At 40.5% G+C, this 7,362-nt stretch overlaps 1 non-coding gene across 1 annotated transcript; it reads left to right on the top strand.

Moving 5' to 3' along the window:
• The first annotated feature begins 5,851 nt into the window (after window positions 1-5,851).
• Trnat-ugu lies at window positions 5,852-5,925 on the top strand. Its single transcript has one exon. It is a non-coding gene; the product is annotated as a tRNA-Thr (tRNA).
• The last annotated feature ends 1,437 nt before the right edge of the window (window positions 5,926-7,362 follow it).

Below are 7,362 nucleotides of genomic sequence, written 5' to 3' on the forward strand. Positions count from 1 at the left end.
GGGGCCTAACCGTCCCGTATGGGGTATACTGGCAAACAATGCCATCCTGTCATTTCATAAAATACTAACATCTTACTAGTTGCTGATTAATATATCAGTCCTTTCCTAATTGTACTTTGCTTCAGAGCAGATACAGTCAGCTTACGGCTTCCGACACCAATGTAACCTGGTGTAAAGTTTCTGGAATCCTGAAGATATTGATTATGCTGAAGAATCTGCAGTATCTGCTACAGTTCCTCAAGAATTTTCACTGATCTGCTGCTCGGTCTCACTGTACCTACATCAGCGTCGTGGTCGTGTCTCCCGGCTCGGAAAGTGTTACCATGACTCCGGCAAGGACATATGCTGCAAGGAACGGGAAGTGTTCCTGAGTTCTCTGCTTATTATTTGCAAGAACTTGTGGACGACAGGGCGGATTTAATACCAGGCACTTCCCAATATTTATCATCCTACACTGCATGGATCTCATCAGGAAGCTGCGATCTTCTCTTGTAATTCTATCCCGTTGGATCAGATAAAGCTTCATGATTTAGTTTTCTGCGTTTCCAAGCAGTTCTCACTTTTCTCCGTGCATTTTCACTCTTTCTTCAGCTCATTTTATTCCTGTATCGTTTGTACATTCGTTCTTGTTGCTCTTCCACATGCCGTTGTTCTGTCCGTATAAGTTTCTGTGTAGAACTTTTGACGAATTTATGTAGAAGATATTTTTGGCTTGCTACATCCACCATATAGTTCTCGGTCGTTCGAAGTATGTTCTAAATTTTGTGCGTAAGTCTTGCTGCTGTGAGTCCGTGAATATGTGCATAAAATTTTAATCTTCTTTCTCAGATGTCTGCCGTGAAGTTGGATAAAGTTTCAGTTATTTTATTCTTTTCAATTATTTTCCAGGGTTTTAATCCACAGCAATCTTCTTTCCTTCTTTTCAAGCCGAGGATTTTTCTCGTACTTTTGGACGTTTTCCATGTCACCTTTAATGGGAAGTGTGAGAGTTTCGCTGGCATACAAGGCTTCTGGTTTCATAACTTTATTTGAGTGCCTTATGTGTGTATATGTAGACACATTTTTGTTGTAGATGTCGCGAGTTGTTTCAAAGGCCCTCTTTAGTTTATGTAGGACGATTTTCTATGGTATTCTTTCTTCTTCCAATAGGGTTCTATTGTACGGGATATTCTCAGTTTGGTGATACTTCAAGGTTTTGGAAAGAAATTTGTGAACCGTCTTTCAAAGCACATTGTTTGAGGTTTTCTATCCGTTTGATTGCAGTTGTGTCGTTATTTGCTAATATGATAAAGTCATCTACAAAGGCTAGGCACAAATTATAGATATAGTCTTTCTGTCTTCTTACTTGTATGGGTTTCTGGTACTTCCGAATTTTCAGTTGTTGCCACTTTTGCATGACTCTGACCAGCATGATACAAATCAACAGCTATTTGTGACTGCTTTATAATATGATACTGTTTTTGGATTAAAAATGTGTACTAATCATGAACGACCAGGGCACATCAGTTTGTCTTCATCAGTTTACTGTTCTTGTGAGTAGTAGGGTAATGGCGGTATCAGTTTGTTAGTGCAGGTTACGTACATCAGGCACAAGGATACATCCAGGGGCAAACGTTATTGATTTGTGACCTTCACCTATTGTTCGGCTAAGTGGATTATGAACCCCTATGGATGGATTTATGACCTCTTGGGGATAATCTGTTCTTCTGAGAAACCCCTCATCCCTCCCCCTTCCCCTCCTCCTTCACCGCTCCTCTAGGAAGTACCCAACGCCTCTCCCACCCCCTCACCGATACCAGCACTCTTTTGATATCAAATGAATTGACTACTTAGTGAAATCAATAAATTAATTAACCCTCTGGGAAATCCCCCAGCCTTGTCCTTTCATCCCACACTCCCCCTCCCCATCCCTATCTGGAAACTGGCGGGAAAAAGACTCAGTCTGTGCTGGAGAGGAAGGATCTCATTATACGACATTGAAATCAATGCCAATTCCATATCAGAGGCTATAATGTTTATTTATAAAATTCAGTTGTCAGGGGTTGGATCTCTTTATTCGATGGGAAAAGCCCACATTGAGCAACTACATGTCCTAATTACATAATTACACTGCTGCAGATTAAAGGTATTATCTTGTTGGAAAATTTTCGTGCATGTGCTCACCTTGGCATGCAGGGATTGCTTGTGCTAGTGCATAATGTCACCACCAGATGATGTCAAACCCCCATCCCCACATCTCATCCCCTATCTCCCACCACTCCCAGAAAAAAATTTGTGGAAGAAAGACTCACTCTGTGCTGGAGAGGTAGGATCTAATATAGGCATGAAAAGGGATTTGCTACACTTTCAGCTACCTAGTTTCAACTACTTTTCAAGGTCATCCAACCACCCACTTCCCCTTCCAAAATACATACACACAGACCACTGTGTGTGGGAAATGTCTTAAGACTTTTGGCAGGTTAGCAATTAAGCCATGTAAAGATTCTTTTACAAAGTGTTTATTAACTTTTGCATGTACATTTCCACACAGAAAATAACTCTTTCCTTATTATTGTTAGGTGTAGTTTTAATAATGTCCAGTTTAATTTTTAACTTATAACTAAAATCCACATCTGAATAATCTGTTTCTTTCTCCAGCCAGTAATTTAAGAAATAAAGAGAAGGTATGTTCTAGAATTCTAATACTTGTACGGTTTTTTTCCTGTAAAATACTGTTTTATGGCTTTAACTATTAGATCTTTTCTTTGCTGCAGGTCTTCTAGGCGAGAGCATTTGGGGATTTTAATTCCTCTTATTTCCTCTATGATGCTACCGTTAAAGCGTTTCACATCTTCCTGTATGTATTTGGGCAACTCGTCTGCTCCACATTCTTGTGGTACCTCTGTACAGAACTTTAAGTTGACAACTTCTGCAAACGAGTGTCCAAATGGAAATACAGCCTAATAAATACATTTTTCGTGTATCCCTTAATATAGTAAACATTGTCGATTCCATTGATTTTAGCCAGTACTCCAACACATAATCAATTTCAATTGCTGTTTACAGTAAATTACGATATTTTATATCCCTCCTTTGTAGAGATATCCCTCCACCCCAAACAGTGTGTTTAAAGCCTTGTGTAAAGCTGTCCTGTACATCTGCAGTAGCAACTTCCTTTCCCAACTGCAACTTATATTCTTCATTTATGGCAGTTCTCTTCTCCATATTTTCTGTTTTCTTTTCTTTACTTCGATGTCCTCCATTTTCAGTTTCCTTTTCTGTACACATAACACATTAACTGTACTTAAATCTGTAAATTCTTTAATGGGGAATGATTTAAGTCTGTGTGACACGTTTACTCTTTTTCTTAGTACTTGTGGAATAATGTTGCTCATGTTAACCAGTCAAAATTCTGCAATCTCTATATCGGACAGTATTCTAGAGAACAGTATTCTAGAGTGAGAAAATTAAGTTTCTCCTGCTTTAACATAATATATCTTTATAATACTTGTATCGTCTTTATTATAGTCAGAGTTCAGAATCTCCACGTAGTTTATAGATACACACACTCATTTTCAGAAAAAAACAGAACTCCTTGAAATACTTGAAATAGGACATTCACACTCACAGGACATGTACATTAGTATGTTCTACAGAAATGATTAGCATTTAAACCATGTTGGCGCGTGAGTTCAAGGTCAATATCGAAATCGCGGCGCAGCACCACCTACTGGTAAAATGTGACGCCAGCTCTCATTGTCGCTATAAACAGAAGGTAATGGATCAGTGTGACACGAGCAGACGTGCAGGCACTGCAATGTGAGTGTGCAGAATGGTTCACGTTCCCCTGAGAAGATCGACATCTCATCCAAGTGGCACTGCAAGGCAGATTTGCGTCTTCCTCGACTCTGGCGCTACAGTGCAATACATTGTACACTAAAAGAGGTGACAGTGCATCGACGTTTATTACGGCATGGGTTACGTGCTCGTCGTCCACTTTTCTGCCTACGTTTGACAAATGTGCAGAAACATCCTAGACGGCAGTGGTGTATGGAACGACATCACTGGGGACAGGAATGGTACAGATTTTTCTGACGAATTCGGTACTGTTTGTTTGAAAATGATGGCCGCATTTTGGTTCGCCACAAACAGAGGGAGCGGTATCACAGTGACTGCATTCGCGCAAGACATTCAGCGCCAGCTCAAGGCCTTATGGTACGGGGTGCTACTGGGTACAACCACAAATCAGAGATGGTGCATGTCCAGGGCGCTGTGAGCAGTGTGACCTACGTGAATGACATCCTGCAACCCATAGCTTAATACCCGAGACGCTATTTTTTAACAAAGCAATACACGACCACATGTTGCTGCATGAACACGTGTCTTCTCGGTGTGAGAGGATGTCAAACTTTTGTTTTGTCCTGCGCAGATCACCAGACTTGTTACCAATCGAAAATGTGTGGGGTATTGTGAAACGACGGTGCACCAGTACCAACCACTATGGATGAATTTGGGAACCAGGTGAATGCAGCATGGAATTCTATACCACAGGACTCCATTCACGCCTTATACTCATCGATGTCATCACTTATGGAACATTTTATCTGGGCTCATTTCGGATCCTGTACGTAGTAGGCAACAGCACACATGCTGAAGCGAGGTGACTGAAGTGTTAGTCATTTCTGCAGCATATAGAACTGTAAATGTCCTGTGAATATGAAGGTCCTATCTCTAATCGTTCAAGGTGTCCTGCTCCTTCTGATAATGAGTGTAATTAAAACTGTATGCAGACAGAGTATAGCTGATAAGCTTTTCCCGATCTTGAGTGTCTGGAAGAGTTACTTGTACACCTGTCAATTTTCGAGTCTTCTTGTTCCCCAGTACACAAACTGCAGAACGTTATTAAACACAACAGAAGGATTGTTCTGTACGTTATCCGTTAATTGACGCGATATGGAAGCACGTGGTACAGATAAAGTGGAGCACATTGTAAATACTGTCGTTGGTGTCTAATACACGTAAACACTGTCGCACAGGGTCGAATACACGATCCATTGTGTAGTAGCATACTGTAGCCTCCAGCCTGGTAATGCCATGGTGCTTAGCCAAGGAAGACCAAAAGTTTATCGAAGTCGCATGTCAGGACACTTTATAAAATCTATAATGTGGTTACGAATATCTTACTCACTCCAGTATATGTGATTTGACATATAAATTTCTTAAATATCTTTGCTTTACACTTGGACCTTAACCACGTTAGACAGTCTATTCCAACTATCTTATCGTTGTCCACAATCACATCGATATTTCGCTGGAGATCTTCTCCCATGCAGAATCCGCATATCTCTTTATTAAAAATTCCGCCGTAGTCTTGTGTTATGTTTAAATTCAGAAAGTAATACGCATAGTAGCCTACATTTAGCTGTTGCAGTATTCCAGGAACTTTACAGCGTATAACCACAGGATTTTTATATTTCTTCGAAACAGTTTGTGGAGCTTCTTTGCCGATTTTTTCCCGTATCCGTCTTCCTATCAAACTGTCAGTCCCATGTGTGAAAAAAGGCAGCTTCGCCTTGACGCCATGTTTCGCTGTAACGAAATTGGAAAATTTACTACGTAAATAATAGTTAAATGAGCCACCCATCTCCTTCTTTGTAATTGTTGTTGATGGTCCACCCGATAACAAATTTTTAACCATCATACGCTATCGCAAAACAGTTCTGTAATAAATGATGACTAACTGAAACCCTCAGCTGCCGACAGGTGTTGTTGATATAGTCACATTCCCAACTGTCAACAATTCAGTTGGGAATGAGTGTCTCACGGGAAGCGTGCAAGGGATAAATCCCTGCAGTCGCACTATTCATCTGTGTCCTCGGTGGCTCAGATGGACAGAGCGTCTGCCATGTAAGCAGGAGATCCCGGGTTCGAGTCCCGGTCGGGGCACACATTTTCAGCTGTCTGCATCGAGGTATATCAATAACACCTGTCGGCAGCTGAGGGTTTCAGTTAGTCATCATTTATTCCAGGGAAAAGCTGCACGGTCAGCAACAGTAATTTCTTCTTTCGAGAACAGTTACTGTCTTCATATATATATAGTTTTGTAATAGGTGTAAACGCATTTAGATTCTTCTTGCTAAGTAGTACAACATTTTCAGTACAATTTATGTTGCCGATGTCAGTAACCAGATTATCCAGGTTCTGCTGTAATAATCACTAACCGAAGGGTTCGTCTGTTGGTCTCTTCTTCCTCTCTAATAGCTGAGGGATATTCAGCATTTTGGAAGAATCTATGTTGACACTTTCAACTACCACAGACGAGTGATCAGTTGCGGCTCTCAGGCCTCCTTTTATACAGGGTGTAAATTTTAAGTTGACAAACCAGAATAACTCGAAAAATAAGCTTCACACGAAAAAATGTGTAGAATCCAAAGTTGATTATTTTCGAGGGGGGCATCTGCTAGTGCTAAAATTAGCCTGCCACCCCAGCCCCTTGAGAGTGGGGCGGGAGGCAACTTTAAAATTTCAAATGGGAACCCCCATTTTTTACTGCAGAGTCAGATTCTACTTTAAAAAAACTACGTACATTTTGTCTTAAACATTGGTTTTGATTCTTGTTAGTTGGCGCTGTAATTCAAGAAAATCCATTTCTCATTTGTGCGTGGAAAATGGTTACGGATAAATAAAAACTACTTATTTACTTGATAAGTTGGATGTTTGGTTAGTGAGTTACCTAGTCAAATGATCTGTTTGATAATTAAAAGTTGTGTGGCCTCATGGCCATGAAACAAACAAAACTTATCCGAGTCTGCGGAAAAAATTAATATTTGGGTCAACATTGGTAAAACTCTAATTCCTCTCTCTCAAACCCCACCCTATGGGGACAGAGGGAGAGTTTTAGTTTTAGCGAATCAAAATGTACGAAGTAAATAAGTATAAATCTATTAGTTTCATGGGGGTTATCAATCATTTTATATAATCTTGGATGATAGGTTCAGCATCAGTCTAATCTGGATACTCACGGAGCACATAGTGAGCAAGAGGTTATGTTCACAGTACACGTGGTTTCTGGTGGGCAGGTCACAAGCACATCCGCGAGGCCAAGAAACTCCAAAATATCCTCTGTCAAACACAGCTTCTATTTTTCTGCAGTTAGCTTGCCATTTTCGGGGCTCTTCGTTTTTGCGTTACTTTATCTCCCAAAATTTAGTTGAGAAATCTAAAAATTCATAAATTTGAAAATACAAATACTTTTACGAAATTCGAATACTTTTATGACAGAGCTTGTGGCGGGGGCGGGGGGCGATTGGCGGGTCTTGGAACCACACTTGTAGACGACGGCGTTACGAAAGACAGAGCACTGGCTCAACTGAATAAAGACGT

The sequence above is a fragment of the Schistocerca piceifrons genome, chromosome 4 (genome assembly GCF_021461385.2).
Source record: "Schistocerca piceifrons isolate TAMUIC-IGC-003096 chromosome 4, iqSchPice1.1, whole genome shotgun sequence".
Lineage (NCBI taxonomy): Eukaryota > Metazoa > Arthropoda > Insecta > Orthoptera > Acrididae > Schistocerca > Schistocerca piceifrons.